Here is a 20,868-nt window from a genome sequence, read left to right on the forward strand (position 1 = left end):
ACCGAATCCCCTACAACGAAATTAGAAATGTATTAATACCTAACGGGCGTTAAGGGGACAGATGAAAATGTGTGCCCCGACCGGAACTTGAACCTGCGATCTCCTGCTTACATGGCAGACGCTCTATCCATCTGAGCCACCGAGGGCACAGAGAATAGCGCGACTGCAGGGACTATCTCGCGCACGCTTCCCGCGAGACCCACATTCTCACCTTGTATGTCCACACACTACATTCGTAGTGTCCCACCCCAACACACTCATTACTCGTGGAAGACATTCTTACCAAGTCCCGTAAGAGTTCGGGGAATATGTGTGCATCCGCACAGAAGGAGAAGGTCATGGCCGGTGTTGTCAGAACTATATACTTATATGGACATATCCATATAAGGATAAAGAATCCCCTACATGTTTCACTCTTAGGACGTAAACTCGGCGAGAAGTTGGAAATAGTATGAAACAAGACTCGTCCGATCAAATGACATTATTAAATTGCTACAAAGTTCACCTTTTATGGCTTCGGTGCCACTCTCCTATTACAGGCGTTTTCGTCACTGATGAGTGGTGTTGGAATCCGAGCTTGTTCTGCAGTTTCCTGCTCGTGGAGCTTACTTCGTGTTGTTTTGGTGCGGACATGGTTCGCAAGTGCGACATTGATTTCAGCAGTGGCTTTTGCAGCTGTCGTCCTCTTATTTTTTGTCACAGTCCTATTCAATGATTGTCCGCCACGATCACTCAACACACAGTTTCGTCCGCGTTGTGACTTAGCGGTTGATGTTTTTCGCTTTTCCTCTACGCTGTATAAATCTTCGATGTGGTGCCTCCTGAAACATCAAACACTTCGACTACCATTATACGAGCACCAAGATTTTGCCCATCTTTGAATTCAGTTAGCTCCGACATAATGCACTCACAGCTGCAGAGAACACTGATCTGATCACGGCGACGCTACAACGTACTGAGAACATTCCACAGGTGCCTTTCGTGGTCAAATACAAAAGCGCTACCTGCAGGCTTAGCTGACATCTACAATTGTTCATGCACATATATCTCGTGGTATTTCCGTATTCTTGTCCAACCGCTGTAAGTGAGTAAAGGTCAATAGGAAACCATTCTAGCAACGATACCGGTCGGAAGTGGGGAAAGCCTCTGGCATAAACGACTCCGACAACCCACGTATTGTTACGTCCCGGAGCCTGGAAACTAAAATCTCGAAAACAGCGAAGCTGTCTGGCTGTTCTCGTTCTACTGCCATGATCATCTATGGTAAGCTGTTGAAGGACGGTGAAACCAAGAGCAGACGATAATGCGTTGGACATCGATGCCTCATCATAGAATATGGAGGTCGGAGGCTTGTTTGCTTGCTTTGTGAAACAAGAGAGGCAGCGGTCTGTGGTACATCTGACGAGAGAGTAGAATGATAGTGAAGGCACACACTGTGGAACATGGGGCACCCCTATATCTTCCAGAGTTGATCCAACATCATCGTCAATTACGGTTACCGTGGGCACGGGATCATCGAGACTGGACCATAGATCAATGCAGACGTATCGTCTGGTTGGGTGAAACACGTTTGATACTAGATCGATGTTCGTGTCCGGATACGCCGTCATCGGCTACACAAAACATGCACCGCCAGGGACGCAGGCCGGCGTGAGCAGTGTTATGCTTAGGGAACATTCACCTGGGCTTCTGTGGGACCTCTGTTAGTAATCGAAGACACCATGACATCTGTGGACTACGTGAAATTACTGAGGGCCACCTGCTTCCCTTCATACATTTCTTACCGCATCACGTGTCTGTTAAGACGCTATGGGTCATTCAATCTCGCAGTGTCCATATTGTTATGACTCATATTCTCCAATGGTATTGGAATCTAATAAGTGGATAACTGCCCGTGTAACAATGCCACTATCGTGCTACAGTTGTTTGAGGATCATAGTGACCTCACGTTGATGTCTTGACCACCGAATTCGCCTGATACGAAACCGATGGAACACTCCTGAGAAGCTATCCGCCACCAGATCCCCTCCACCAGTCCGTAATTTACAGGAACTGCGTGACCTGTGCGTAGTTGTGTGACGTCACATACAAGTTAAAGTTTTGTGGAATACATGACAAGCAGAATCGCACCTGTACTGCGTTCCAAAGGTGGACCAATACACTGTTAACCAGTTTACCATAATGCTTTGACTCATCAGTGTGTTACAGCTCAGATATATATGCTCAAGCTATAAGCAGAAGATGGCGTGATACAAAGAGTATATGTGGAAACTGGTCTGTAAAGAGAGATGAAATAGAGTATACGAGGAACGTGGTATGTAAAGGAAGATGAAGGTGTAACAGTCATAGAGCAGTGGAACGCTACTGTAGCAGAACGTAGCGCTATGGGAGAATATGATGTCAGCAATAGCAGTCACACAGGAGAATGACTCCTTGAGTTCCGTAATAAATTTCAGCTTAAAACCGAAAATACACAAGAGGACGAGGTATAACAGATAAGGAGACACTGGAAGTTACTTGCTCGATTATGTCATTTTTAGATTGCGAAATCACATACTGAAATGTAAGCTGTAGTCAGCAGCAGACTTACTCAGATAGCAATTTAGGAATGATGAAAAGCAGACCGAAATTTATGAGAATGGTCAGTAAGATTCAACGTACAACAAAATGGGATGATATGTGTTCGACAGTCTCTGAGGCTGCAAATATTACGGTAATATCATACAACGTAGTTCATGTCAGCACGAATATACAATTCCAAGAAAGGCTAAACGCATAAGTTTGGCCCATAAATATAGATAAACATTTCATCCTTTACATCGTCCACCTTTTCATCCTTTTGCCTGTAATTTCATCAAACTTTAAGCAAATACCGCTGTTTACTGTAATCTTTGCTTCCCTCTGTCTTATGTTTCATACATTCTCGTAAGTTCATATTATTTAGGTGATTTGCCCTACCTAACCATCTGTCATCTTTCCCCTATCTAACCATTTCTCATTTTCGCCTTATCTAATCATTTCTCCTGTTTGGCTCCTTAGACATCTTTCATGATCTCTTTCATAACTTAAATGACTTATGAGAGCTCCCTACTTAATATAATTACTATACTAATGGCGCGCCACCCTTTAGTAACAATTTATGCAGAGAATATGCATTATGTAGAGACTCAATAAATGACACAAGTATAGAAGACATATACAACCTGAAAATTCCTTATGTTAATGCTATGCACGTTATTATATTACGTAATGTGTAAATACAGAAGATAGTTTGCAATGTCACACATGTTAGTAGAAAAATATGTATAGAAGAATCTTATCCCACGCTATAGCAAAAAAAAAAAAAAAGCTGAAAACTGAAAAGTTAAAAATCATCATTAGTATCCTATATACTTCCTGTAGGTTCTTTTTTGTTATTGCCCTTTTTTGTTGTAAATACATTGTCTCTACATGTCATCTTCACTTCCAAAATTTCCCAAACACGTAGAATGATGGACAATATTGTGGTGACATCGTTTCATACATACGTCAAGTTAGACAAAGAAAAAGCAGATTGGTTCTAAAGGCAGATTAGTTCTACAGAATTGAGTAGAAGTCAGATTTTGAGTGCATGTAGCTATATACAAATCTGGAGAAACGATGTCATTCATCAATATAAACAAGAAAATAGACACTACCACAAAAGCAAATCACAAAAAGTTCAGTGAGGTAGCATATACTAAAAGAGTGCCTCACCAACAAAGAGTGCCTCACCAACATAAATATCATTATCCTGTTACACTTCAAATAACAGTTCCCTGCTCTGTTTTAGTCCACTTATTTCCACATTAAAAATTTCATAGCTATAATCGTAAATGATACAGTTCAGTAAACACAGCATCACCACCTCACAACAGATCTTTAAAACTTCTTACATCAAAATGCCTATCGCTCTTCTTTCCAGACAACACAATTACCATCCTAACAGCCTGTATATTTCATCAAAAGTGGTAGAAAGCGCTAAATGGCTCTGTATTATCATCATTGTGTACAGCCAAAAAATATTTTTCAAGTGAACAACACATTGCTGATAACCTGTGTAACCTCTAAGAACTGCTTTACAAAAATATTTGTCAATGTCCATCTTTTTGTAAATTTTTTATTCTTTGTCAGTTTATGAAATTTTGAAGTTCGCAGCCGTTTCCTTATCGTACGTGTCGTGGCAGCAAATGGCTCGAGCTGTTGCGCGATAATGATTCAAATGGCTCTGAGCACTATGGGACTTAACTTCTAAGGTGATCAGTCCCCTAGAACTTAGAACTACTTAAACGTAACTAACCTAAAGACATCACACACATCCATGCCCGAGGCAGGATTCGAACCTGCGACCGTAGCGGTCGCGCGGTTCCACACTGTAGCGCCTAGAACCGCTAGGCCACCCCGGCTCGCTGTTGCGCGATAAATGAAGTTTCTTCCACGACGATATTCGCCCGATTCTTGTAAAAAGTAACCTGCTGCGCGACGGGAGTCGCTCTAGCATGCGGTGCAGTAGCATTTTTTTATCCCTAACTGTTGCTGTGCGCTGAAATGTAAGAAATGTTTTAGAAACAGGTGACATGAGTTGTATCATCTGCGCACAACCAAATGAAAAAATAACTGTGTTGCCTTTATCACATTGGTGTTACTTACCATTTCAGATGTCTGTTGTGCTACCAACTACATTATTGTTCATCACCTTCCATTGGTTACGTGCAAGCTAATGAAATATATCCATGCAAATAAAAATAAACTTCAACAAAACAGGATCACTAATATGACGAAACCATTACCTACTCATTCCTCATAACACATCATAATTCTTAACCATAGCATATTTCTACTTTATCAGCATCGTTATCCTCATAATCATTACCATCAATAATCGCTAAGGCCTTCAATATATTTATCTCTACTGTATCACCATCATGATAACCTCCCATCTCATAATATCCCCATACCTCGTAAATAGTCAATAGTAAATACTACCTGCTCTATTTCATTAATGAATCCTTACACGTGAAACAGTCCACAATCACTCTTCATAAATAACACTATTGAGCAAACAAACGTTTATTACAGCACAACTGATCATGAAAAGAAAATCTCCACAAAAATATATATTACCTCGGCACTGATAATTTCCTTCAGACTACACAATCTTACCTTTAACAACATGTAATTGTTTCTTGAACTAGAAGAAATTCCTTCATATACTTCCAGTTCATCAGCACCACTATTATTCGCAAAACAGATTTTCCATTTGGACTATGCAACAACTATCTCATTAATCCATACCTCATCAGAAATGGTACTAAGTCTAAGTGGTGGTGCTCAAATCTGTGTACTTGTTTTGCCAATCTGTGTTTCACTTCCAAAAATTTCGTATTACAAAATGTTTACTGAGAGCAGAATTCCTGGGACGATCAGTGAGATGTCCCAGGTATTTCTCTAAGTGATTAATGTTTAGTGCTGTAGCAGCGTTACATTTTGTGTGATGTAACTCATTATTTAATGCCATAATTGCAAGTCTCTGTTCTGTAGTAAATTCCTGTAATGTTACGTATGTGCCAGAGTCGAACTTAAATCAAAATGCCGCTTGTTTGAAATGCTTGTAATCAAAGTTTTCAGTTTCTCAGTATTGACATGCACTTTGTCGCCAGTATGACACATCCTTAATCTTACCTCTCAAGTCACTAAAATTACTTTCAACATATTTACATTAGAATAGTAGAAAAAAGTTCCTTGTACTTATTGACTAAAAGAATAGTAAGAGAAGACGAGTGCAGCAAGAAACCGAAAAATAGTTAAACACCCAGCTCCAGGAGGCATCGTTCGCCAATTGATGTATCCAAATAATGTAATGGATCCTCAACCTAAGTTTGAACGTAATAAAACGCATAGAATTCATATTGTCACATCTTTTCGTAATTATTTTGCTCCAACTTTCAGTATAATTAAGCGTGGACTCTTCATTGTCTTGTGTGTAAGTGCATTTTTGTGTAAGAAAATAATCGCGTAAGTTGTCTGTATGAAATATTTGTAAACGGAAATGTAAGCTTTCGGTATGCACAAAACTTCGCTGGTATCCCACCAAGGCTGTTCAATGTTTCGACTGCCAGAGGAACCGTGTTGTCGCGAAAAGTCACCTAAATGCCATGAATACATACAGATACCGAAAATGCCAAAATATGAATAAGAATGATCAAGATAATCGCACTTGCATTTTCTTTGACTATATGTAAGCTATTATTCCATAAGTATTACATGAGCGTCTGTATGCTGTTTCGAAGCTTCACGTTTCTTTATACGTGAAGATCGAGCTAGTGAAATGTTATCTGAGTTTTGGCATAGGTAACACGAAATGATAGCTGCTTGTTCGTGTTCTTCACAGGTCGGGATAGCCAGATGTTAGATTCCTTGTTCTCCATGAGTTCAAATGGTACAGGATATTACACTGTTGTCTTTGGATAGTTTTTCTACTTAGTCATTGCAAGGATTTCTTTCATTGTATGAGCTCGTGTCGACTAATGTTGTGTTGTTTGATAACGTACGAAGTTGCTCTTTTTGTTCTTCAGAATTTAATGTCAAAGATTCCACTGGATCGTTAATTTCTTTCATCGCTGTATTAAGATGTTCGTTCTGTTCTTTTATGTGTGTAACTATGCAACTCGGAGCTACAGTGCTGATTTTACCTAAAAGTTCGTCCTTCTCATTACGGTGACTTGTGTTCAGGTTTTCCTGTTCTGTTTCAAGCTCACGTAATCTAGATACAAAACTGCTGATTGTTGGTTGAAGGTCATTTTTAATTTCTCCATTAAGTGATTTACTGATTTCTTCCTCTGACTTGTCGCTTTTCTTACTCATTTCATCTTGTGTTTTGTCGATTTTCTTACTCATCTCATCTTGTGTTTCTTTAAGCATCTAGGCAAATTGATTCTAGGAAATTTGTCGCATTGGCGCAATGTGGTTCTACATAACTGTTCACTGGAGGTGATGTGTATTGTGTTCGTTCAAAAGACACTGACGCAAAATCTGATTCTGGTGCGTCTGTTACCAGTTGTAAAATTTCACACGACTGTGGTTACTTTTGCAAGCTTTCGCTAGACTACGGCGACTTAACACCGACCTACACAACTTCAGAATTTACGTTTTCATTACCCACTGTTTTTTTCTGTTTCATAGTTGTTCATTAAATTGGTTAATAATCGTGGATCCACGCCATTTCCTGTAGTCTCATGCGGACTATTGGTATTTGCTAGTTGCCCAAGGTGGTTTATCTCATCGTGTACCGACCCGTTATTTTGCAACACCTTCTGTTGTCTTGTGCTACGACGAACTTTCATATTGTTTTCTGTTGTACCAAAAATGATGAAACACTATTTCAGGGAGAAACGGAATTGATACAATCACGAAATAAACAGAAACTAAACTTTACTATCGTGCACGCAAAATTCTCAACAATGAAAAGAAATCCACACGAAACTTGTACTACATGAGAAGTGTTTGAGCAACAAAGTAATAGATAATCTTCACACGACACAAAATTTCACAAATTGAACAAAAAATTTTAAATGAATTGCCGGAAAAAGAGTCACAACATTAGTATTTATGCATTCGAGAAATCCAACACTATCTGACTACGTATTACCAAAAGAATCCATGAACTATGATGACAGAAAGGTCGAGATATGTAACCTTCCCACTATATCTGCTTCAGTTTGTAATATTGCCCAACTTACTTCCCAATCTATAAAAGTTTACATATTAGCAAAAATTCGCATGCTAACCTTTGACTAAACAGAATCTAATTTGAACTGAACTGTAACTGAGCTGAATGCATCATGTCTTTGTACTAAAGCGCAACGGAAGTAAAACAGTTATCTGGCACTAGTCAACATTTCCACTTATCTCGCGTCTTGACAACATTGTTGCAGATTTCTCGAAAGCACAACATCAAGCAGCAACCAGGCAGCGGCTAAGAGGTATTTCTGTTTCTACGTACGCATTCAAACTGTTGATGTGGTACTGCGTAATGACAAACACTGGGGTGGGGAGAGTAACTATTCCTATGAAATGATATGCCAAGCGAACGATTTTAGAATGTAATATAGTATATTCAAGAAGGCAGAGTAATATTTCGCGTGAACTTCACACATAACATGGGTCTATGCTTACCAAACTTAACAATGGTTTAAAAAGGGTACAATGTTAAAATAGTCTCTATACAAATCAAACAGCTTAATCAATTAATATGTTAATCAGAGAAGTGGGGCGTTCTTTCTCTCAGCTCTGAGCAACTTAAGTAGCTGACAATAATCATTGTGACAAATTAGGTGCGCAGTGCTGCAGTCTTACCTCAAACTTCTTCTCTACATAAACAATCATATTTTTCAAAATTTATATTTCTTTCACCTTTCATTGCATACATCGTATTCATCCTTGGTATCGTTTCTTCATCTAACAGATACAATCAGAAATCCACACAGTACTACTAAATTCTTCCATCACCTACCACACTTCAGTCGACTCAGTATCAGGCTGTGCAGAGGCAAAGACTGTGTCGCGACAAGGCCAAAGACTGTTTACCAGTAACGTAACTTTCTCTCTGACGTGCACATCGATGACACGCAAAAATAAAACTGACATGACCACTTTACAGCCCGCATCTCGTGGTCGTGTGGTAGCGTTCTCGCTTCCCACGCCCGGGTTCCCGGGTTCCCGGGTTCGATTCCCGGCGGGACCAGGGATTTTCTCTGCCTCGTGATGGCTGGGTGTTGTGTGCTGTCCTTAGGTTAGTTAGGTTTAAGTAGTTCTAAGTTCTCGGGGACTGATGACCATAGATGTTAAGTCCCATAGTGCTCAGAGCCATTTGAGCCATTTGACCACTTTACAGTTTGCAGATGTTGCTGTCGTTTACCATGTAGTAAAGTCATCAGAAAATCAAAACCAACTGCAAAACAATTTAGATAAGATATCTGTATGGCATGAAAATTGGCAATTGACCCTAAATAATGAAATGTCTGAGGTCATCCACATGAGTGCTGAAACAGATCCGTTGGACTCCGATTAGACGATAAATCGATCAAATATCGTTAGTTCAACTACATGTTTAGGAATTACCGTAACGAACAACTTAAATTGGAAAGAACACATAGGAAATTTTATGGGGAGGGCGAACCAAAGACTGCGCTTTAGTGCCAAAATACTTCGAAAGTGCAACATGCAACAGATCTACTAGAGAGATTGCCTGCACTTCGCATGTCCGTTCTCTCCTGCTGTACTACAGCGCGGTGAGGGTTTCTTACTCGAGAAAGTCCACAGAAGGCCATCAAGCTCTGCATTAACGAGAAGTAGGGAAGAAAATGTCACTGACCTGATACAGGATTTGGAATAGACATAATTAAAACAATGGTGTTTCTCGTCGCGGTGGGATCTTTTCACGAAATTCCGATCACAAGCTTTCTCCTCCGAATGCGGGAATATTTTGTTAACGCCAACCTACACAGGGAGAAACCATGATCTTAATAAAAGGAGGAAAATCAGAGCTCGCACTGAAAGATATGTATTCGTTCTTGCGGCGCGGCGTTCGTGGGTGGAATAATAGAGAATTATTGTGAAGGCGGTTCGATGAACCCTCTTCCAGGCACTTAAATGTGATTTGCAGAGTAGCCATATAGAACTAGGTAAGGCATGGATGCATGTACCTGAAGACTGAAGGGCATGGATAGGTTGAAGGAGGCCTCTTTCCAGCAGTGAGTGTCAGAGGGGTGATGGAGATGATTCTGCGAAACAAGTTATAGAGAATGATGCGCGTTATGGTTGTAAGCAGATGAAAAGAACTGTCCAAATGAGAAAGAGCTGGAAGGTGACATCACTAAAAAGGAAAGAAGATGTAAAAAAATATTTGGCTTGGTACCGTAGTAGTATTATAAAACTCAGACTTCGAGTTTCATATGATCGTATTTGATTTTATGCCGATATGGTACAGAATCAAAAGCTTTTTGAAATTTTAGAAACACAGATTACAAATCTTTACCGGGCTACATGTTGTACACATGTTTATTGGCTATGCAACTGGCTGAAGTTATACGCAGAGGTACTAGCGAGATGTTGCTGCTATATCAATATCCACGATGAAATCTGATAAAGGCCACAATAAGTCGAAACTCGCTCTAAAACTAAACACTGCATACAATCTGGGGTTTTAATTTCATTACAAATGTTTACTTAGGTTGCACAAAACCTCTCAACAAATGACGTTATGACGAAATACATAATAGTTTCTGTTTTGTATTATTTTCCATCTTCCCTACCATCATTTTTTAAAATAGTGTTTACTGTCCGAGGCTGTAAAGTGGTTGACATCTTGTCCAAAGATAAGATGAAAAGAACTTTGCCAACTGATGCTTCTTCTTTCAAATCGAACAAGAAAGAGGAATAGCAACAGAACAGATAAGAAATGAACAAATAAGGAAGGGAATAAATGGGACAGAGACTGCAGTAACTTCATGCGTGACAGAATGTACCGCGAAGGGTCCACACTAATCATGAAAGACAATGCCCCAGTATCCTTTTGAATGCAGATTACTTCTGGATAGTAGAAAGGCTTTACAAGTTATAAGTTTTATGTTTAGATCTAAAAATGGCCGTTTGAGAAGGTAAAAACCGTTCATATGTAAGAAAATTGTGATTGTCTCGGAAAATAAAAACATATTTTCTTATGAAGATACTTTGTGCGAGGAAGTCGCGTACAGTCTGAGCACTCGGTATGTCGGATCCTACGTTATCGTTATGGCAGGGACATAAGTCTGTAATACGCGAAGAGATGCAGTAAGGACAGCACGGACGGAGAAGGTACAGCATATAAAATATTTAAGCCGAACAAGGTGTGGCAGCGGTTTAGATTCTGGTTTTGTGTTTGGATCAATACTGACTCAGGTTTTTTGTACTCTGTACATGTAACTTCACATGAACACAAAGGTAGGTACTTTGATAGTTACGGACTGTCTGTTGTTAATTCTGCTGCTTCAGAGTCCATACTATTGCCATCGATTTAGTCATTACTTCCTCTTCCCCCTAAAAGGGAAACTGAATCGCACGAATTGTAGACCTTCTTCTCTTGCCGTCAGTGTTGCTCTAGTTCCATTTTTTTCTTTATGTTAATGGTTGTGAATACGTTCTGTGATCGTATGACACATTCTAAGAGGTCACCTGCCAAATTAATTATCATCTCTTTAGATTCCATGTCTGTTGGTCTGAAATATTTGTATACGTTTTTGTTAGATTTGGCAGTTCCGTATCCGATTCGTTTCTTGCAGTATCATTACACATTATTGTATAGCAATTGGCATTGAACTGTTCCGCAGAATTTGATTACTATGTTCACTATGTAACGTCACCGTGTCAAATTCCTGTGGATACCTTTTAAGAACGGCATCATGAAATCACCAAAAGCTCCTGTGACGTAGTTATCTCTATTTATTGATAACCAGTTTCGGTAAAGTGACCACGTCCAGCTCACAAATACCGTTACATCAGATTAAAGGGAGATTCCTTGGTGTCAATTACATAATTATCACCAATTGTGGCGTGTATCGGCTATACATCCATCCACTGTAACAGATGCTGCAGCTAATAATAATTATATGCTTAACGCTAAGGAACCTGGCGTTAAGCTGATGTAACGGTGTTTGTGACTTGGAGATAGTCGCTTGAACGAAACTGGTTGTCAATAAACAAATACATATTACAGCAGCTCTTGGTGGTTTCCTGATGCCGTTCACTAAATATATTGAAGTTGTTTAGCACTGTTTACAAAAAATATTTTACTAGTGTAGCAATAAATTTTATAAGACACGTTTAATCTAACAGTTCAAGCTCAGATAGCAAGACAATAATCATGAGGAGTGGTAGGACAGAGAATAACATCAGTCATACTTGAAGATGGCTGAGAATACATTATACCATTTGAAAGAGTTACGCTACATTTGTAGAACCGTGACACAAGATTGGCGCCGCCAGAACGATTTACAGAGATGCTGAAGGGACCATTTATCAGAAAGCTAAATCTGCCATTGTCAAGCATTAATCTAGGTATAAGAAAATTCAATCTTCGTGCTACGAAAACTGAATTGCAAACAATAGAGAATGAAGAAATCTTAGGGATTTGAAATATAATATTACTGAAGAATGTCAAAAATTAAACAGATAGGTGCAGCAGAAATGAAGCAGCAGTCAACAGAATAAGAATGCAGTCCATGGGCAGGAAGGAGCCACACCTAGCCTAATTCAACAGGAAACTGGAAGAGAAGCAGGGATAAAAAAAAAAGATACTAGAAGGCCGTCGTTAGGTGTGGGCACTATGTAGGCATGAAAAATTACAGCGCATTATATACAAATGAAACTTCGCGACTATCAAAATAGTGATAATTTTAAAGTTAAAGAACAAAGGTAAATGTACATTTAATATGCAGTCACATCCATTTTGTTTCTGACCAAATGCAGATATTATGACACAATAACATGATTTTCATTTTTAACTTGCAGCATTCTTCTTTGGCTGCCTGGTTCCATTATACTCCAGCATCAGACTCGTTGCTATCTATAGGTTATTCCTGATGACTGCTGTTCCGGTCACTCGCTCTTGCAGTTCACTGGAAGGACATCGCCTTTCTTTGATGTCGTTGGAGACTTGTGAATCACTAGCCATGTGCCTTCTCCTCCAACGACAAAAACAGGAAAAAAATATGTACATGGAGTTAACAATATACTGCCGATTTAACTTGGAGTTTTTTGGTACGCCGCGTGAGGGCACTGCTGCTAATGGTCGGCTAGAAGACGCCGCGTAAGTGTAGAAAAGGTTCAAATGGTTCAAATGGCTCTAAGCACTATGGGACTTAACATCTGAGGTCATCAGTCCCCTAGACTTAGAACTACTTAAACCTAACTAACCTAAGGACAGCACAAACAGCCATGCCCGAGGCAGGATTCGAACCTGCGACCGTAGCAGCAGCGCGGTTCCGGACTGAAGCGCCTAGAACCGCTCGGCCACAGCTGCCGGCTGTGGAAAAGGGGAAAGGGCTTGGGCAGTACAGAGGGATGAATCTTCTAGCAGCCATCAGCACGGGAAGATGGCCCAGCACAGTGGAGAGAGTGATTGGGAAGGCGGCAGATGTTTCTGTTGGGAGGTGGGTGCGTGGTGGTTAGCCACATGTGAGTAGTCGCCTCTTTCGGCCATCCCCATTGCTGTTGTGGAACACTCGATGTGGTAGAGCGAGGTTTTAATTCCGCCACGAATGTACTTCATCGAGGTTACCTACTGCGGTGCTGTGTGACTATTGTCACCTTCACAACGAAAGTTAGTTACGAGCGCCTGCCTGCTGTATTGCATAGTAAATGAGTTGTGCCAAAGGCTCGTGATTTTATTGGCTCCCGTGCGAGTTCTTATGCTCCATTTAGGGTATGTATTTTTTTTTTCAGTTCAATTTCTAAGATAGTTCCAGTGATAACTTGCGTGTGTTTCGGAGAATTTGAAAGAGCCTGTAACTTTACGCCGCCTGGGCGATATTTTACTATAAATAGCTTTTGGCAGCTGCTTAAATGCGAGCTGTTCGGCCAAAGTGGCCGTACAATAACTGTTTATTTATGGCTGAATTAATTTGAGCAGCTCAGGGATGTCAAATATGCAAAACTGTTTCCGTATTTCAAATTATGTGTGATCGTTCTTAAAGTAACTCAATGCTGCACACTATGCGTCCTAACATCGTTCTTTTTCTGTTTTAGAGTTCTAAAGCTGTACTGTTCTTGTTCTAACCGTGTAAGTAAAACTAGTAGGACGACCGGTTGCGACCGGTGTCGAATCTAGCTGCCAGCTGAGTAAAATTTCTGGACAAGGCCTTCGCCAGCTTGTACCAGCTTGTAAGTTAACATGCGTCACTGGAAATCTGCTTGTACTAAGTTTACATCCATGGTACGTTACAGTGTTTTTATAACTATTGGCACCTATAAATAAAAGTTTTGATATTACAATGTTTAATTTGACCTTTGAGGTCTTTTGAACCGAGCGAGGTGGCGCAGTGGTTAGCACACTGGACTCGCATTCGGGAGGACGACGGTTCAATCCCGTCTCCGGCCATCCTGATTTAGGTTTTCCGTGATTTCCCTAAATCGCTTCAGGCAAATGCCGGGATGGTTCCTTTGAAAGGGCACGGCCGATTTCCTTCCCCATCCTTTCCTCACCCGACATTGCGCTCCGTCTCTAATGACCTCGTTGTCGACGGGACGTTAAACACTAATATCCTTGAGGTCTTTTGATATTAAACTGTCTTATTCTCGGGTCTTTTTTCAATAACCGTTTGATATTATATTGTGTAATTTGATCTTTAGCGTTTTTTAAGGTTTTTCAGATCAAACTATCCCGTTATTGGCCTCAGTAAAGTATCTTGTTAAAAACGACTTCTGATCCAAATATTGGCGCCCCTTTACATAATTTCGATATCAAATTGTATTCTTAAGTACTTGGAGTTTTAAATGAATATTGCTGTTTAGTTTATCAGTGCCGCTGTAAATACTGGTTTGGGTGTCACCATATCAGATCCTTTACTGGTGCCTCTGAATTATCTTTCATTACTTGTGTTTTTGAAATAATTTTTGATAAGTGGTCTAATCTAGTTTGGGAGTACTTAAATAATGCCTTCATAATGTTTCTGATCGGCGTGTTTGTAATAGGCCTACTCTCATTTTGGGGGCGTTACACAGGACTAATTCTATTACTTTAATATTCTCTTCGCTCTGCAGACCTTCGTTCATTTCTTTTTCCCCCATAAGTACGCGGTTCTTTTTTCTTATAAAACGATGATCGACAAGTATGGACCTTCTAGTTCTTAGTTCTAACTACAGCGTAGCATCTTGCGAAGAACGATTAGTGTGTTAGTTTAGAGTTGGTCCTTTGCTGAAACTCGCTGCTTCTACAAACCGGAAAGATTTATAAATAGTTACTAAGCCTAAAGATTATATTTTTAATCTAAAGTTTACTAAGTATTCCGGATGGTGAGAATTAGTTCACATTGGCATAAATTTAATTTATTCCTATGAAATAATCTTTCTGAGCGTCCTCGTACGTAGACCTCAGGTCATAATGCAAGTAAATGAAAAAGAAGTTAGATGTTCCACAACCAATGATAGTGAAACTGTATAATGAAAAGATGGGAGACGTTGAACTTTGCGACAGAGTTTTATCATGTTACATATGTTACATTGGCACTGGTAAGTTGCCGTTTTGGATCTTTAATCATTTTATACACCATGTGATTGCCAACTGTTGGGTAATGTACCATAGTATGGTGTTCAATGAAACAAATAGGTAAACAAAAAAAGACTGTCTCTGATTCACTACAAAATATGTGTTGGCAAGTTACAAATAATTACAGATATTTCACGCTACTTGCTACGAGAAGGTGACATTCTTGTACATTGAATTTTCTGCCAGTGAAGATGTTTATGATACAGAAAATCTGAGTATGTAGCCAAGAAGAGTTTTTTTACAACCAATCTCGGAAATTAACTTTGAGAATGTTGAGCATCTACTAAAATTTCTTGACGCAAAGAATGTTACAAAATGCAAGATACCTAGCTGCAATTCCAAGAATAGAACCCATATGCATCAAACGTGAAATTTATTTTTGTATTGTGGAAAATAATTGTTTTGAAGCTTACACTAAACAGTAAAGATTTTTTTACTGGCAGTAGCAAATGATTACTCGGCATCAATTATTGTATCATTATTATTTCCTTTCATTTATGAAGCTATTTAAGAGTGTCGACAAAAACCTGCATTGGAAACCACATTTTTCGAAAATGTTAACATTACGAAATCTATATTCTGTGTACATTAACGTATGCAAGTGACTGTTTCAAATAAAATACATATGTTATCGTAAGAGGGAGAGAAAATGGAAAGCAAAGGCTACTACAATTTCACGGTAAGTGAGACTATAGGGCCACATTCGTTGACTTCTATTTATATCTTAACAATCACCAAAAAATATTTATTTTGCATTCGTGTCATACTTGTGACTTGTTTTGTTGGAAAATACGAAAAGAAGAAATTCTTGTGATTTTTTAAAATCTCAGTAGTGAAGAGAATAAAGGTGCTCAGGTTACCAGTGTGTGCTTGATGTACATTTATGGTACTGCAAAGAAATTTGTTAAGTTTTCTGCTGAGTTGGAGCCCAGTAGTTTATCACTTCCCGGATGAGAGGTGGGTCATTCGCGAGCTGACGTGTCCGAAGGACCGGTTCACCAAGATGAAGGGAAGGAGCGAGGAACTAATTCTAAGGAACGACCTTTCACAGTTCACTTCGGTCGCGGCTTTCTACTTATAGTTCCCGGGAACGGGAAACGGTCGGTCTCGTTCTCACAACGGCACGTCGACCTGTCTCGTTCCAGCCTCGGTCCCGTTCCCGTGTGTCTCGGTCTCGGTCTCTCTCGGCCGGACTCGTTCTTCTTCGAGTGGTTACTCGTCGCAGTTCCTAGTTAGTTCCGTATCGAGATGTTGTTCGTTCCGTTCGCTTCGCACGCCCATTATAGACATTTTTCAAACCTTTTTTGAACTCTGGACTTCTAGTTATTTTCGTATTATATTCAGCGTCCACAATCGGTAATTAACACGTATTTTATAATTACGTAAATTACATAAAAACCACGTGGTGTGTAATATATACATCTTTACAGGTAACAAAAGGGTATATCAGCTTACTTAAATATTTCGATAAACAGCAGAAGACATACTTTTTTGTTACTAAATATGCAAAGGAAGTCGGCACGGTACACACGAGTGGCCATTTTCCGTCTTTTTCTCGATCCAAGGTAAAACAGCATGTTCGTTGTTATGGAAGGCAGACCGTCGTACATCCGAATGAAGCCCGCGCTCCATAATGGAGTGTCTGGTGTCACATTTTGTAAAGAGAATACGGTAACTTCTACAATATTATTTCAATGGTACAGGGTGACGCACGAAAAGTCGGGCCCGAGTACGAGACTGCTCATTGTCACCCACCAATCGTCATCTGTTGTTTCGAAGTTGTTGTTTGCATTAGCTTATTTGTTATTTCTTTACTGCCTACTTATTAGATGTTTATCTATTCACCTCATAGTGGTCAACAAATCGTGCGTAACTGGCGAGCAGTCTGTACTCGGGACCGGTTTTTCGTGCGCTACCTTATATTATTTCACTGCCATCAGCAACAAAACGCTGCAGTTGGCTAAGCGAGAGGTTTTGCAGAATCACGAAAATTACTTCTACAAGTGTGTGAGAATTCTGTAATGAATAAAAACTCTGTACTCCAGAGGGGAGGCAAGTGCCCCCTCTTGGCCCCTTCCATCATCAGTCACCTATGCTAGTAATTTTCAGTTTTTCATAAGAACCATATACCATGCACGTATGAACAGTGAACGAGTAAAAATGAACGGTTCCCAAAAACGACCGATCGTCAGTGAACTAGTTCCCAAGGATGAAAGAGTTTGCCAACCTCTATTCCGGATGCCCGCATCCTTTACCGTTTCAGCTGCATTTCTGAAATTTAATGGCATGCTACTTTTACTGTACCGTTTTCTTGGGGGCAGAGGTTCGGGGTTTCTTGGTTTTTATTGTTTTTTTGTCCACATACTCATTTATTCATACATTCATACAGCCACCCACGCAATAGTCCTGGCTATCTGGTGGTGGCCAATCGATTAATGTGTTCAAGTTGCCGGATGAGGATGTTCGGTGACTCTTGTGTCGTGTTGTAGAAGACCCTGCTGTTTGCTGGAACCTGTCTCGTAGTAGTTGGACCTGCGCCAACTCGTAGAGCTGGGCTGTTGGAACGCGTGGAAGTAGGTGCAGTGCCCTCTTTGGAGCGCAGTTCTGCACACCCTGTAGTTTTTTCAGATGCGTTGAGGCGGCGTTATCCCACATTACTGTGGCGTATTCCAGGACTGGTCGCTCCAGTGTGACATACAGGATGATGCCTAGGTGCGGTGGAACTGCGGACATTAGATTGAGCACAGGGTGTAGTGCCGAGAGTCTCTTTGTTGCTTCACTGGGATTTCTCCAGTGCAGTGGCACCTATTTAAGAGCCTGTCCAAAGTCATGTAGCTGTTCGGAACGAGGGCGCTACGGTGCCATTTATCACGATCCGTTGGTATCCGGGTGGAACAGGTCGTCTGCAGTTAGGGATAGACTGTATTGCTGGCGTTACAGGACAGACGCCTGTTTGCGGCAGAATGGTGAAATCGTCACCTGATCGCTGGAGACGCGCTGTAGCACGGCAGGGCTTCTGCTGCGTGAGAACAGGGACGAATCGTCGGTATACAAGACTGAGGCGACAAAAGTCATGGGATAGCGATATGCACATATAGAGATGGCTGTAGTGTCGCGTACAAGGAGTATAAAAGGGCAGTACATTGACGGAATTATTATTTGTTCTCAGATCATTCATGTGAAAAGGTTTCCTACGTCATTATGGCCACACAGTACGTATTAACAGACCTTTCACATGGAATGGTAGTTGGAGCTAGATGCTTGGGCCATTCCATTTCGGAAGTTGTTAGAGAACTCATTTTTCCGATATCTACAGTGTCAAGAGTGTGCCGAGAACTCCAAATTTCGGACATTACCTTTCTCAAGAGCCTTCACATAACGACAGAGAACAGCGGCGTTTGCGTAGAGTTGTCAGTGCTGACAGACAAGCAACATTGCGTGAAATAAGTGCAGAAACCATTGTTGGACGTACGACGAATGTATCCGTTCAGACAACGCGGTGAAATTTGGGCAATGGCAGCAGACGACCTACGTGAATCTCGACGCCCGGCTGCGAATGGTGGTCTCCTGTGTCCGCGCTATCGTCGTCGAATGCTGGTCCCATAGTACTGGAACGCTTTTGTTTCTCTCGGCTCAGTGCCGTTTTCCACGCCTGCCGCAGGTGTAGGGCACTATCTGTTAGTTAGATTGTCTTGAACTTTAATTTTAATGGCCTCTTGAATCACGCAATACCAGAAGGAGGAAGAAGGAAGTCTAAGTATTTGGTTCTTTAGTATTATATAGTAAGGCCGGTTTTTATACTGTATTCGGACACGGCTGATTTATTGGTCTGGCGTAGTTCAGTGTTGCGTCAGTCTTCATGGTACCTCTCCTCTACCTTGAGCACAGTTTCCCCAATGTGTGCTTTGTAGACCCCCTGGTTTGCAAAACTCTAGCTCACCCTTACCTTACAGTGTCAAGAAATTAGGGGGTTTGCGAAGTACACATTTAAAGTGGTGTCACTGCAATATTCTACTGACACCCCTGGAGGTTTTGTCGACAAACAAGAATCACTTTAGTGATTTTGGAAACTGTACCCCCGGTACAGGGAAGGTGCCGTGAGCATCGACGCCACAATGAATTACGACTGACCTCCAAATCAGACGTATAGTATAAAAACTGCCCATTCTATAAAGTACAACAGAATCAGGATCCTTACAGTAGCCAATTTTCCCCCTCCTCCTCGGACTGTGTGATTAAATAGACCACAGATAGTCTAATTAACAAAGCTAGCGGCTTGCAACTAAGCCAGGTGTTGAACTCGCAACTGAGCCGATAAAAAGAAAAGCGTTCCCGCACAGCAAGGTCCGCATCCGAAGATGATAGCAGGGACACTGGAGACCACAGACCGCAGCGGGGCGTCGCCACCCCTACCCCCGTCACCGACCACTACTGTGGCTGCACGGATAGCGTCAGGAACGGAGTGATGGAGGGGGTAACGCCCAACGTATGTAGTAGGCCGACCGAAGCAGAGTAGCAGTCGTGAAGAAACAACTAAAGATGACAGCGAATCTGTTTGCCGAAACATCGTGGAAAACTTAGTACGTGACCTGGCGGACACCCAACAGTTCTACATGTTACAAATATGCCGGGAAAAAAAGTCAGACAGCAAATTTTCATTTTTATCCAGTGTGAAATAGACTGCACTATTTCTATCACGCTACATTTTAATGTCCTGTTGACATTATAGCCATCATACATTTTTACACATTTGCGGTAGCATAATGAGGTAACCTTAGTCATTCGGAAAACGGTATATCCTCTGGCAGTGATTATGCGAAGCGTGCCTTATTACCAGCACGGGAATACGAAAAGCGCTCCTGATTACATTACAGTTCACTTCATTCAGCATGATTTTTTTATTCCCTTCCTTTAGTGATAAACTTTTTCATTTTTCTGTTGAGACTGTGAAATAGTTCACCTCAAACAATTTCGTCTGCTACGGGTTGCATATGTTCATCATAACAATACAAATTTATCATACAATAACGCAAATCTATATAAGCTACCTGAGAATTTTTACAAAATATGTTTAAGGTTTAGTACAAAAGATATGTCAACGATAAAATTTCACCTTGTCTCAGTTGTTGTTGTTGTGGTCTTCAGTCCTGAGACTGGTTTGATGCAGCTCTCCAGGCTACTCTATCCTGTGCAAGCTTCTTCATCTCCCAGTACCTACTGCAACCTACGTCCTTCTGAATCTGCTTAGTGTATTCATCCCTTGGTCTCCCTCTACGATTTTTACCCTCCACGCTGCCCTCCAATACTAAATTGGTGATCCCTTGATGACTCAGAACATGACCTACCAACCGATCCCTTCTTTGGGCCAGTTGTGCCACAAACTTCTCTTCTCCCCAATCCTATTCAATACTTCCTCATTAGTTATGTGATCTACCCATCTAGTCTTCAGCATTCTTCTGTAGCACCACATTTCGAAAGTTTCTATTCTCTTCTTGTCCAAACTATTTATCGTCCATGTTTCACTTCCATACATGGCTACACTCCATACA

Source organism: Schistocerca cancellata, chromosome 1 (assembly GCF_023864275.1).
Source record: "Schistocerca cancellata isolate TAMUIC-IGC-003103 chromosome 1, iqSchCanc2.1, whole genome shotgun sequence".
NCBI classification, from domain to species: domain Eukaryota; kingdom Metazoa; phylum Arthropoda; class Insecta; order Orthoptera; family Acrididae; genus Schistocerca; species Schistocerca cancellata.